The sequence below is a fragment of the Schistocerca cancellata genome, chromosome 4, assembly GCF_023864275.1.
Source record: "Schistocerca cancellata isolate TAMUIC-IGC-003103 chromosome 4, iqSchCanc2.1, whole genome shotgun sequence".
In the NCBI taxonomy this organism is placed as follows: Eukaryota; Metazoa; Arthropoda; class Insecta; order Orthoptera; family Acrididae; genus Schistocerca; species Schistocerca cancellata.
The window spans coordinates 7,700,935-7,713,508 of record NC_064629.1 but is presented as its reverse complement, the minus strand read 5'-3'; the positions used below and the strand labels follow the sequence as shown (position 1 = coordinate 7,713,508).

At 55.2% G+C, this 12,574-nt stretch overlaps 13 non-coding genes across 13 annotated transcripts; all 13 read left to right on the top strand.

Moving 5' to 3' along the window:
- The first annotated feature begins 606 nt into the window (after nucleotides 1-606).
- On the top strand, nucleotides 607-725 carry LOC126185453 (5S ribosomal RNA). Its single transcript, XR_007537184.1, has one exon. It is a non-coding gene; the product is annotated as a 5S ribosomal RNA (ribosomal RNA).
- Nucleotides 726-1,557: 832 nt separating this feature from the next.
- LOC126185442 (5S ribosomal RNA) lies at nucleotides 1,558-1,676 on the top strand. Its single transcript, XR_007537183.1, has one exon. It is a non-coding gene; the product is annotated as a 5S ribosomal RNA (ribosomal RNA).
- Nucleotides 1,677-2,503: 827 nt separating this feature from the next.
- On the top strand, nucleotides 2,504-2,622 carry LOC126185430 (5S ribosomal RNA). Its single transcript, XR_007537182.1, has one exon. It is a non-coding gene; the product is annotated as a 5S ribosomal RNA (ribosomal RNA).
- Nucleotides 2,623-3,448: 826 nt separating this feature from the next.
- Nucleotides 3,449-3,567, top strand: LOC126185229 (5S ribosomal RNA). The gene has a single exon (XR_007536991.1). It is a non-coding gene; the product is annotated as a 5S ribosomal RNA (ribosomal RNA).
- An 827-nt stretch (nucleotides 3,568-4,394) lies between these two features.
- LOC126185419 (5S ribosomal RNA) lies at nucleotides 4,395-4,513 on the top strand. The gene has a single exon (XR_007537174.1). It is a non-coding gene; the product is annotated as a 5S ribosomal RNA (ribosomal RNA).
- Nucleotides 4,514-5,345: 832 nt separating this feature from the next.
- Nucleotides 5,346-5,464, top strand: LOC126185250 (5S ribosomal RNA). Its single transcript, XR_007537012.1, has one exon. It is a non-coding gene; the product is annotated as a 5S ribosomal RNA (ribosomal RNA).
- An 832-nt stretch (nucleotides 5,465-6,296) lies between these two features.
- LOC126185407 (5S ribosomal RNA) lies at nucleotides 6,297-6,415 on the top strand. Its single transcript, XR_007537163.1, has one exon. It is a non-coding gene; the product is annotated as a 5S ribosomal RNA (ribosomal RNA).
- Nucleotides 6,416-7,246: 831 nt separating this feature from the next.
- On the top strand, nucleotides 7,247-7,365 carry LOC126186099 (5S ribosomal RNA). The gene has a single exon (XR_007537248.1). It is a non-coding gene; the product is annotated as a 5S ribosomal RNA (ribosomal RNA).
- An 837-nt stretch (nucleotides 7,366-8,202) lies between these two features.
- Nucleotides 8,203-8,321, top strand: LOC126186250 (5S ribosomal RNA). Its single transcript, XR_007537351.1, has one exon. It is a non-coding gene; the product is annotated as a 5S ribosomal RNA (ribosomal RNA).
- Nucleotides 8,322-9,148: 827 nt separating this feature from the next.
- LOC126185394 (5S ribosomal RNA) lies at nucleotides 9,149-9,267 on the top strand. The gene has a single exon (XR_007537151.1). It is a non-coding gene; the product is annotated as a 5S ribosomal RNA (ribosomal RNA).
- Nucleotides 9,268-10,104: 837 nt separating this feature from the next.
- On the top strand, nucleotides 10,105-10,223 carry LOC126186487 (5S ribosomal RNA). The gene has a single exon (XR_007537579.1). It is a non-coding gene; the product is annotated as a 5S ribosomal RNA (ribosomal RNA).
- An 817-nt stretch (nucleotides 10,224-11,040) lies between these two features.
- LOC126185249 (5S ribosomal RNA) lies at nucleotides 11,041-11,159 on the top strand. Its single transcript, XR_007537011.1, has one exon. It is a non-coding gene; the product is annotated as a 5S ribosomal RNA (ribosomal RNA).
- Nucleotides 11,160-11,991: 832 nt separating this feature from the next.
- On the top strand, nucleotides 11,992-12,110 carry LOC126185383 (5S ribosomal RNA). Its single transcript, XR_007537140.1, has one exon. It is a non-coding gene; the product is annotated as a 5S ribosomal RNA (ribosomal RNA).
- The last annotated feature ends 464 nt before the right edge of the window (nucleotides 12,111-12,574 follow it).

Here is a 12,574-nt window from a genome sequence, read left to right as displayed (position 1 = left end):
TAGAGTTCCAAATTTGATTTGTAACCACGAATTTATTCCTTAGTCGTCTCGTCTCGTCTCGTCTCGTCTCGTCCCGCAGACGTTTGTCGTGCTTGCGCTGTCATATGGACCACGACCCGAGCGGCAGCGAGCGGCAGTCGAGCAAAGTCGGGACAAGTCGGGACGGGGACAGGGACAGGGATAGGAATGGTGCGAATGCACTGCAAACTACGCAGACACCTGGTGTGAGGCGAGGCGAGGCGAGGCGAGGCGAGGAAGCCCACATCGCTACCAGTGGGCCCTCCAGCACGACACTGCCGCACCCCGCACAGGCCCTCCGCTGAACACCAGGGACAAGATGCGTCCTCCGCTAGTGTCGAAGGCTGCACGCGCCCAGCGAATGACAGGGGGGGCAACGAGCAGCAGTGCGTCTCACACACGCGGCGGTGCGCCCGCCAATTCGGCCGTCACTCTGCTGGGACGCCGGGCGCGCCTCCCCGCGCCGTCCTCGAGGAACTGGCGGTTGCGGAAGGAAGCGCTTTCGTCAAATGCGGCCGAAAACTAACATTTTGTGTGTTGGGAGAAGAGCCGAACGCGAATTCTGCCGTGCTCCTACGTTAGATGAGCGCCAACGGCCATACCATGATGAATACACCGGTTCTCGTCCGATCACCGAAGTTAAGCATCATCGGGCCCGGCTAGTACTTGGATGGGTGACCGCCTGGGAAACCCGGGTGCTGTTGGCTCCCTTCCTTTTGTTTTTTTGTTATGTCGCCAGCCCAATTTTCAAACTACCTTTCTGTTGTGAATAAGATGTTTCCTTAAGCCTTTTAAACTACTGTAATGGTACGAAAATGCAGTAATTAACTCAGTTTGAGGGAGAATGTGCTAACCAAGTTTGCCAAGAAGACTTTGAAAACGACAAAACAGTACGAATCGGCAGGTGATTTCTGAAATACGTCACCGCCTATTGTTGTGTAGGAGTGTAGAGTTCCAAATTTGATTTGTAACCACGAATGTATTCCATAGTCGTCTCGTATCGTCCCGCAGACGTTTGTCGTGCTTGCGCTGTCATATGGACCACGACCCGAGCGGCAGCGAGCGGCAGTCGAGCAAAGTCGGGACAAGTCGGGACGGGGACAGGGACAGGGATAGGTATGGTGCGAATGCACTGCAAACTACGCAGACACCTGGTGTGAGGCGAGGCGAGGCGAGGCGAGGCGAGGAAACCCACATCGCTACCAGTGGCGCCCTCCAGCACGACACTGCCACACCCCGCACAGGCCCTCCGCTGAACACCAGGGACAAGATGCGTCCTCCGCTAGTGTCGAAGGCTGCACGCGCCCAGCGAATGACAGGGGGTGCAACGAGCAGCAGTGCGTCTCACACACGCGGCGGTGCGCCTGCCAATTCGGCCGTCGCTCTGCTGGGACGCCGGGCGCGCCTCCCCGCGCCGTCCTCGAGGAACTGGCGGTTGCGGAAGGAAGCGCTTTCGTCAAATGCGGCCGAAAACTAACATTTTGTGTGTTGGGAGAAAAGCCGAACGCGAATTCTGCCGTGCTCCTACATTAGATGAGCGCCAACGGCCATACCATGATGAATACACCGGTTCTCGTCCGATCACCGAAGTTAAGCATCATCGGGCCCGGCTAGTACTTGGATGGGTGACCGCCTGGGAAACCCGGGTGCTGTTGGCTCCCTTCCTTTTGTTTTTTTGTTATGTCACCAGCCAAATTTTCAAACTACCTTTCTGTTGTGACAAAAATGCTTCCGTAAGCCTTTTAAACTACTGTAATGGTACGAAAATGCAGTAATTAACTCAGTTTGAGGGAGAATGTGCTAACCAAGTTTGCCAAGGAGACTTTGAAAACGACAAAACAGTACGAATCGGCAGGTGATTTCTGAAATACGTCACCGCCTATTGTTGTGTAGGAGTGTAGAGTTCCAAATTTGATTTGTAACCACGAATGTATTCCTTAGTCGTCTCGTCTCGTCCCGCAGACGTTTGTCGTGCTTGCGCTGTCATATGGACCACGACCCGAGCGGCAGCGAGCGGCAGTCGAGCAAAGTCGGGACAAGTCGGGACGGGGACAGGGACAGGGATAGGAATGGTGCGAATGCACTGCAAACTACGCAGACACCTGGTGTGAGGCGAGGCGAGGCGAGGCGAGGAAGCCCACATCGCTACCAGTGGCGCCCTCCAGCACGACACTGCCACACCCCGCACAGGCCCTCCGCTGAACACCAGGGACAAGATACGTCCTCCGCTAGTGTCGAAGGCTGCACGCGCCCAGCGAATGACAGGGGGTGCAACGAGCAGCAGTGCGTCTCACACACGCGGCGGTGCGCCCGCCAATTCGGCCGTCGCTCTGCTGGGACGCCGGCCGCGCCTCCCCGCGCCGTCCTCGAGGAACTGGCGGTTGCGGAAGGAAGCGCTTTCGTCAAATGCGGCCGAAAACTAACATTTTGTGTGTTGGGAGAAAAGCCGAACGCGAATTCTGCCGTGCTCCTACATTAGATGAGCGCCAACGGCCATACCATGATGAATACACCGGTTCTCGTCCGATCACCGAAGTTAAGCATCATCGGGCCCGGCTAGTACTTGGATGGGTGACCGCCTGGGAAACCCGGGTGCTGTTGGCTCCCTTCCTTTTGTTTTTTTGTTATGTCGCCAGCCCAATTTTCAAACTACCTTTCTGTTGTGACAAAGATGCTTCCTTAAGCCTTTTAAACTACTGTAATGGTACGAAAATGCAGTAATTAACTCAGTTTGAGGGAGAATGTGCTAACCAAGTTTGCCAAGAAGACTTTGAAAACGACAAAACAGTACGAATCGGCAGGTGATTTCTGAAATACGTCACCGCCTATTGTTGTGTAGGAGTGTAGAGTTCCAAATTTGATTTGTAACCACGAATGTATTCCTTAGTCGTCTCGTCTCGTCCCGCAGACGTTTGTCGTGCTTGCGCTGTCATATGGACCACGACCCGAGCGGCAGCGAGCGGCAGTCGAGCAAAGACGGGACAAGTCGGGACGGGGACAGGGACAGGGATAGGAATGGTGCGAATGCACTGCAAACTACGCAGACACCTGGTGTGAGGCGAGGCGAGGCGAGGCGAGGAAGCCCACATCGCTACCAGTGGCGTCCTCCAGCACGACACTGCCACACCCTGCACAGGCCCTCCGCTGAACACCAGGGAAGAGATGCGTCCTCCGCTAGTGTCGAAGGCTGCACGCGCCCAGCGAATGACAGGGGGTGCAACGAGCAGCAGTGCGTCTCACACACGCGGCGGTGCGCCCGCCAATTCGGCCGTCGCTCTGTGGGACGCCGGCCGCTCCTCCCCGCGCCGTCCTCGAGGAACTGGCGGTTGCCGAAGGAAGCGCTTTCGTCAAATGCGGCCGAAAACTAACATTTTGTGGGTTGGGAGAAAAGCCGAACGCGAATTCTGCCGTGCTCCTACATTAGATGAGCGCCAACGGCCATACCATGATGAATACACCGGTTCTCGTCCGATCACCGAAGTTAAGCATCATCGGGCCCGGCTAGAACTTGGATGGGTGACCGCCTGGGAAACCCGGGTGCTGTTGGCTCCCTACCTTTTGTTTTTTTGTTATGTCGCCAGCCCAATTTTCAAACTACCTTTCTGTTGTGACAAAGATGCTTCCTTAAGCCTTTTAAACTACTGTAATGGTACGAAAATGCAGTAATTAACTAAGTTTGAGGGAGAATGTGCTAACCAAGTTTGCCAAGGAGACTTTGAAAACGACAAAGCAGTACGAATCGGCAGGTGATTTCTGAAATACGTCACCGCCTATTGTTGTGTAGGAGTGTAGAGTTCCAAATTTGATTTGTAACCACGAATGTATTCCTTAGTCGTCTCGTCTCGTCCCGCAGACGTTTGTCGTGCTTGCGCTGTCATATGGACCACGACCCGAGCGGCAGCGAGCGGCAGTCGAGCAAAGTCGGGACAAGTCGGGACGGGGACAGGGACAGGGATAGGAATGGTGCGAATGCACTGCAAACTACGCAGACACCTGGTGTGAGGCGAGGCGAGGCGAGGCGAGGAAGCCCACATCGCTACCAGTGGCGCCCTCCAGCACGACACTGCCACACCCCGCACAGGCCCTCCGCTGAACACCAGGGACAAGATGCGTCCTCCGCTAGTGTCGAAGGCTGCACGCGCCCAGCGAATGACAGGGGGTGCAACGAGCAGCAGTGCGTCTCACACACGCGGCGGTGCGCCCGCCAATTCGGCCGTCGCTCTGCTGGGACGCCGGGCGCGCCTCCCCGCGCCGTCCTCGAGGAACTGGCGGTTGCGGAAGGAAGCGCTTTCGTCAAATGCGGCCGAAAACTAACATTTTGTGTGTTGGGAGAAAAGCCGAACGCGAATTCTGCCGTGCTCCTACATTAGATGAGCGCCAACGGCCATACCATGATGAATACACCGGTTCTCGTCCGATCACCGAAGTTAAGCATCATCGGGCCCGGCTAGTACTTGGATGGGTGACCGCCTGGGAAACCCGGGTGCTGTTGGCTCCCTTCCTTTTGTTTTTTTGTTATGTCGCCAGCCCAATTTTCAAACTACCTTCCTGTTGTAACAAAGATGCTTCCTTAAGCCTTTTAAACTACTGTAATGGTACGAAAATGCAGTAATTAACTCAGTTTGAGGGAGAATGTGCTAACCAAGTTTGCCAAGAAGACTTTGAAAACGACAAAACAGTACGAATCGGCAGGTGATTTCAGAAATACGTCACCGCCTATTGATGTGTAGGAGTGTAGAGTTCCAAATTTGATTTGTAACCACGAATGTATTCCTTAGTCGTCTCGTCTCGTCCCGCAGACGTTTGTCGTGCTTGCGCTGACATATGGACCACGACCCGAGCGGCAGCGAGCGGCAGTCGAGCAAAGTCGGGACAAGTCGGGACGGGGACAGGGACAGGGATAGGAATGGTGCGAATGCACTGCAAACTACGCAGACACCTGGTGTGAGGCGAGGCGAGGCGAGGCGAGGCGAGGAAGCCCACATCGCTACCAGTGGCGCCCTCCAGCACGACACTGCCGCACCCCGCACAGGCCCTCCGCTGAACACCAGGGACAAGATGCGTCCTCCGCTAGTGTCGAAGGCTGCACGCGCCCAGCGAATGACAGGGGGTGCAACGAGCAGCAGTGCGTCTCACACACGCGGCGGTGCGCCCGCCAATTCGGCCGTCGCTCTGCTGGGACGCCGGGCGCGCCTCCCCGCGCCGTCCTCGAGGAACTGGCGGTTGCGGAAGGAAGCGCTTTCGTCAAATGCGGCCGAAAACTAACATTTTGTGTGTTGGGAGAAAAGCCGAACGCGAATTCTGCCGTGCTCCTACATTAGATGAGCGCCAACGGCCATACCATGATGAATACACCGGTTCTCGTCCGATCACCGAAGTTAAGCATCATCGGACGCGGCTAGTACTTGGATGGGTGACCGCCTGGGAAACCCGGGTGCTGTTGGCTCCCTTCCTTTTGTTTTTTTGTTATGTCACCAGCCAAATTTTCAAACTACCTTTCTGTTGTGACTAAAATGCTTCCTTAAGCCTTTTAAACTACAGTAATGGTACGAAAATGCAGTAATTAACTCAGTTTGAGGGAGAATGTGCTAACCAAGTTTGCCAAGGAGACTTTGAAAACGACAAAACAGTACGAATCGGCAGGTGATTTCTGAAATACGTCACCGCCTATTGTTGTGTAGGAGTGTAGAGTTCCAAATTTGATTTGTAACCACGAATGTATTCCTTAGTCGTCTCGTCTCGTCCCGCAGACGTTTGTCGTGCTTGCGCTGTCATATGGACCACGACCCGAGCGGCAGCGAGCGGCAGTCGAGCAAAGTCGGGACAAGTCGGGACGGGGACAGGGACAGGGATAGGAATGGTGCGAATGCACTGCAAAATACGCAGACACCTGGTGTGAGGCGAGGCGAGGCGAGGCGAGGCGAGGAAGCCCACATCGCTACCAGTGGCGCCCTCCAGCACGACACTGCCACACCCCGCACAGGCCCTCCGCTGAACACCAGGGACAAGATGCGTCCTCCGCTAGTGTCGAAGGCTGCACGCGCCCAGCGAATGACAGGGGGTGCAACGAGCAGCAGTGCGTCTCACACACGCGGCGGTGCGCCCGCCAATTCGGCCGTCGCTCTGCTGGGACGCCGGCCGCGCCTCCCCGCGCCGTCCTCGAGGAACTGGCGGTTGCGGAAGGAAGCGCTTTCGTCAAATGCGGCCGAAAACTAACATTTTGTGTGTTGGGAGAAAAGCCGAACGCGAATTCTGCCGTGCTCCTACATTAGATGAGCGCCAACGGCCATACCATGATGAATACACCGGTTCTCGTCCGATCACCGAAGTTAAGCATCATCGGGCCCGGCTAGTACTTGGATGGGTGACCGCCTGGGAAACCCGGGTGCTGTTGGCTCCCTTCCTTTTGTTTTTTTGTTATGTCGCCAGCCCAATTTTCAAACTACCTTTCTGTTGTGACAAAGATGCTTCCTTAAGCCTTTTAAACTACTGTAATGGTACGAAAATGCAGTAATTAACTCAGTTTGAGGGAGAATGTGCTAACCAAGTTTGCCAAGAAGACTTTGAAAACGACAAAACAGTACGAATCGGCAGGTGATTTCTGAAATACGTCACCGCCTATTGTTGTGTAGGAGTGTAGAGTTCCAAATTTGATTTGTAACCACGAATGTATTCCTTAGTCGTCTCGTCTCGTCCCGCAGACGTTTGTCGTGCTTGCGCTGTCATATGGACCACGACCCGAGCGGCAGCGAGCGGCAGTCGAGCAAAGACGGGACAAGTCGGGACGGGGACAGGGACAGGGATAGGAATGGTGCGAATGCACTGCAAACTACGCAGACACCTGGTGTGAGGAGAGGCGAGGCGAGGCGAGGCGAGGAAGCCCACATCGCTACCAGTGGCGCCCTCCAGCACGACACTGCCACACCCTGCACAGGCCCTCCGCTGAACACCAGGGACAAGATGCGTCCTCCGCTAGTGTCGAAGGCTGCACGCGCCCAGCGAATGACAGGGGGTGCAACGAGCAGCAGTGCGTCTCACACACGCGGCGGTGCGCCCGCCAATTCGGCCGTCGCTCTGTGGGACGCCGGCCGCTCCTCCCCGCGCCGTCCTCGAGGAACTGGCGGTTGCGGAAGGAAGCGCTTTCGTCAAATGCGGCCGAAAACTAACATTTTGTGTGTTGGGAGAAAAGCCGAACGCGAATTCTGCCGTGCTCCTACATTAGATGAGCGCCAACGGCCATACCATGATGAATACACCGGTTCTCGTCCGATCACCGAAGTTAAGCATCATCGGGCCCGGCTAGTACTTGGATGGGTGACCGCCTGGGAAAACCGGGTGCTGTTGGCTCCCTTCCTTTTGTTTTTTTGTTATGTCGCCAGCCCAATTTTCAAACTACCTTTCTGTTGTGACAAAAATGCTTCCTTAAGCCTTTTAAACTACTGTAATGGTACGAAAATGCAGTAATTAACTCAGTTTGGGGGAGAATGTGCTAACCAAGTTTGCCAAGGAGACTTTGAAAACGACAAAACAGTACGAATCGGCAGGTGATTTCTGAAATACGTCACCGCCTATTGTTGTGTAGGAGTGTAGAGTTCCAAATTTGATTTGTAACCACGAATGTATTCCTTAGTCGTCTCGTCTCGTCCCGCAGACGTTTGTCGTGCTTGCGCTGTCATATGGACCACGACCCGAGCGGCAGCGAGCGGCAGTCGAGCAAAGTCGGGACAAGTCGGGACGGGGACAGGGACAGGGATAGGAATGGTGCGAATGCACTGGAAACTACGGAGACACCTGGTGTGAGGCGAGGCGAGGCGAGGCGAGGCGAGGCGAGGAAGCCCACATCGCTACAAGTGGCGCCCTCCAGTACGACACTGCCACACTCTGCACAGGCCCTCCGCTGGACACCAGGGACAAGATGCGTCCTCCGCTAGTGTCGAAGGCTGCACGCGCCCAGCGAATGACAGGGGGTGCAACGAGCAGCAGTGCGTCTCACACACGCGGCGGTGCGCCCGCCAATTCGGCCGTCGCTCTGCTGGGACGCCGGGCGCGCCTCCCCGCGCCGTCCTCGAGGAACTGGCGGTTGCGGAAGGAAGCGCTTTCGTCAAATGCGGCCGAAAACTAACATTTTGTGTGTTGGGAGAAAAGCCGAACGCGAATTCTGCCGTGCTCCTACATTAGATGAGCGCCAACGGCCATACCATGATGAATACACCGGTTCTCGTCCGATCACCGAAGTTAAGCATCATGGGGCCCGGCTAGTACTTGGATGGGTGACCGCCTGGGAAACCCGGGTGCTGTTGGCTCCCTTCCTTTTGTTTTTTTGTTATGTCGCCAGCCCAAATTTCAAACTACCTTCCTGTTGTAACAAAGATGCATCCTTAAGCCTTTTAAACTACTGTAATGGTACGAAAATGCAGTAATTAACTCAGTTTGAGGGAGAATGTGCTAACCAAGTTTGCCAAGAAGACTTTGAAAACGACAAAACAGTACGAATCGGCAGGTGATTTCTGAAATACGTCACCGCCTATTGTTGTGTAGGAGTGTAGAGTTCCAAATTTGATTTGTAACCACGAATGTATTCCTTAGTCGTCTCGTCTCGTCCCGCAGACGTTTGTCGTGCTTGCGCTGACATATGGACCACGACCCGAGCGGCAGCGAGCGGCAGTCGAGCAAAGTCGGGACAAGTCGGGACGGGGACAGGGACAGGGATAGGAATGGTGCGAATGCACTGCAAACTACGCAGACACCTGGTGTGAGGCGAGGCGAGGCGAGGCGAGGAAGCCCACATCGCTACCAGTGGCGCCCTCCAGCACGACACTGCCACACCCCGCACAGGCCCTCCGCTGAACACCAGGGACAAGATGCGTCCTCCGCTAGTTTCGAAGGCTGCACGCGCCCAGCGAATGACAGGGGGTGCAACGAGCAGCAGTGCGTCTCACACACGCGGCGGTGCGCCCGCCAATTCGGCCGTCGCTCTGCTGGGACGCCGGGCGCGCCTCCCCGCGCCGTCCTCGAGGAACTGGCGGTTGCGGAAGGAAGCGCTTTCGTCAAATGCGGCCGAAAACTAACATTTTGTGTGTTGGGAGAAAAGCCGAACGCGAATTCTGCCGTGCTCCTACATTAGATGAGCGCCAACGGCCATACCATGATGAATACACCGGTTCTCGTCCGATCACCGAAGTTAAGCATCATCGGGCCCGGCTAGTACTTGGATGGGTGACCGCCTGGGAAACCCGGGTGCTGTTGGCTCCCTTCCTTTTGTTTTTTTGTTATGTCGCCAGCCCAATTTTCAAACTACCTTCCTGTTGTAACAAAGATGCTTCCTTAAGCCTTTTAAACTACTGTAATGGTACGAAAATGCAGTAATTAACTCAGTTTGAGGGAGAATGTGCTAACCAAGTTTGCCAAGAAGACTTTGAAAACGACAAAACAGTACGAATCGGCAGGTGATTTCAGAAATACGTCACCGCCTATTGATGTGTAGGAGTGTAGAGTTCCAAATTTGATTTGTAACCACGAATGTATTCCTTAGTCGTCTCGTCTCGTCCCGCAGACGTTTGTCGTGCTTGCGCTGACATATGGACCACGACCCGAGCGGCAGCGAGCGGCAGTCGAGCAAAGTCGGGACAAGTCGGGACGGGGACAGGGACAGGGATAGGAATGGTGCGAATGCACTGCAAACTACGCAGACACCTGGTGTGAGGCGAGGCGAGGCGAGGCGAGGCGAGGCGAGGAAGCCCACATCGCTACCAGTGGCGCCCTCCAGCACGACACTGCCGCACCCCGCACAGGCCCTCCGCTGAACACCAGGGACAAGATGCGTCCTCCGCTAGTGTCGAAGGCTGCACGCGCCCAGCGAATGACAGGGGGTGCAACGAGCGGCAGTGCGTCTCACACACGCGGCGGTGCGCCCGCCAATTCGGCCGTCGCTCTGCTGGGACGCCGGGCGCGCCTCCCCGCGCCGTCCTCGAGGAACTGGCGGTTGCGGAAGGAAGCGCTTTCGTCAAATGCGGCCGAAAACTAACATTTTGTGTGTTGGGAGAAAAGCCGAACGCGAATTCTGCCGTGCTCCTACATTAGATGAGCGCCAACCGCCATACCATGATGAATACACCGGTTCTCGTCCGATCACCGAAGTTAAGCATCATCGGGCCCGGCTAGTACTTGGATGGGTGACCGCCTGGGAAACCCGGGTGCTGTTGGCTCCCTTCCTTTTGTTTTTTTGTTATGTCGCCAGCCCAATTTTCAAACTACCTTTCTGTTGTGACAAAGATGCTTCCTTAAGCCTTTTAAACTACTGTAATGGTACGAAAATGCAGTAATTAACTCAGTTTGAGGGAGAATGTGCTAACCAAGTTTGCCAAGAAGACTTTGAAAACGACAAAACAGTACGAATCGGCAGGTGATTTCTGAAATACGTCACCGCCTATTGTTGTGTAGGAGTGTAGAGTTCCAAATTTGATTTGTAACCACGAATGTATTCCTTAGTCGTCTCGTCTCGTCCCGCAGACGTTTGTCGTGCTTGCGCTGTCATATGGACCACGACCCGAGCGGCAGCGAGCGGCAGTCGGGCAAAGTCGGGACAAGTCGGGACGGGGACAGGGACAGGGATAGGAATGGTGCGAATGCACTGCAAACTACGCCGACACCTGGTGTGAGTCGAGGCGAGATAGCCCACATCGCTACCAGTGGCGCCCTCCAGCACGACACTACCACACCCCGCACAGGCCCTCCGCTGAACACCAGGGACAAGATGCGTCCTCCGCTAGTGTCGAAGGCTGCACGCGCCCAGCGAATGACAGGGGGTGCAACGAGCAGCAGTGCGTCTCACACACGCGGCGGTGCGCCCGCCAATTCGGCCGTCGCTCTGCTGGGACGCCGGGCGCGCCTCCCCGCGCCGTCCTCGAGGAACTGGCGGTTGCGGAAGGAAGCGCTTTCGTCAAATGCGGCCGAAAACTAACATTTTGTGTGTTGGGAGAAAAGCCGAACGCGAATTCTGCCGTGCTCCTACATTAGATGAGCGCCAACGGCCATACCATGATGAATACACCGGTTCTCGTCCGATCACCGAAGTTAAGCATCATCGGACGCGGCTAGTACTTGGATGGGTGACCGCCTGGGAAACCCGGGTGCTGTTGGCTCCCTTCCTTTTGTTTTTTTGTTATGTCACCAGCCCAATTTTCAAACTACCTTTCTGTTGTGACTAAAATGCTTCCTTAAGCCTTTTAAACTACAGTAATGGTACGAAAATGCAGTAATTAACTCAGTTTGAGGGAGAATGTGCTAACCAAGTTTGCCAAGGAGACTTTGAAAACGACAAAACAGTACGAATCGGCAGGTGATTTCTGAAATACGTCACCGCCTATTGTTGTGTAGGAGTGTAGAGTTCCAAATTTGATTTGTAACCACGAATGTATTCCTTAGTCGTCTCGTCTCGTCCCGCAGACGTTTGTCGTGCTTGCGCTGTCATATGGACCACGACCCGAGCGGCAGCGAGCGGCAGTCGAGCAAAGTCGGGACAAGTCGGGACGGGGACAGGGACAGGGATAGGAATGGTGCGAATGCACTGCAAAATACGCAGACACCTGGTGTGAGGCGAGGCGAGGCGAGGCGAGGCGAGGAAGCCCACATCGCTACCAGTGGCGCCCTCCAGCACGACACTGCCACACCCCGCACAGGCCCTCCGCTGAACACCAGGGACAAGATGCGTCCTCCGCTAGTGTCGAAGGCTGCACGCGCCCAGCGAATGACAGGGGGTGCAACGAGCAGCAGTGCGTCTCACACACGCGGCGGTGCGCCCGCCAATTCGGCCGTCGCTCTGCTGGGACGCCGGCCGCGCCTCCCCGCGCCGTCCTCGAGGAACTGGCGGTTGCGGAAGGAAGCGCTTTCGTCAAATGCGGCCGAAAACTAACATTTTGTGTGTTGGGAGAAAAGCCGAACGCGAATTCTGCCGTGCTCCTACATTAGATGAGCGCCAACGGCCATACCATGATGAATACACCGGTTCTCGTCCGATCACCGAAGTTAAGCATCATCGGGCCCGGCTAGTACTTGGATGGGTGACCGCCTGGGAAACCCGGGTGCTGTTGGCTCCCTTCCTTTTGTTTTTTTGTTATGTCGCCAGCCCAATTTTCAAACTACCTTTCTGTTGTGACAAAGATGCTTCCTTAAGCCTTTTAAACTACTGTAATGGTACGAAAATGCAGTAATTAACTCAGTTTGAGGGAGAATGTGCTAACCAAGTTTGCCAAGAAGACTTTGAAAACGACAAAACAGTACGAATCGGCAGGTGATTTCTGAAATACGTCACCGCCTATTGTTGTGTAGGAGTGTAGAGTTCCAAATTTGATTTGTAACCACGAATGTATTCCTTAGTCGTCTCGTCTCGTCCCGCAGACGTTTGTCGTGCTTGCGCTGTCATATGGACCACAACCCGAGCGGCAGCGAGCGGCAGTCGAGCAAAGACGGGACAAGTCGGGACGGGGACAGGGACAGGGATAGGAATGGTGCGAATGCACTGCAAACTACGCAGACACCTGGTGTGAGGAGAGGCGAG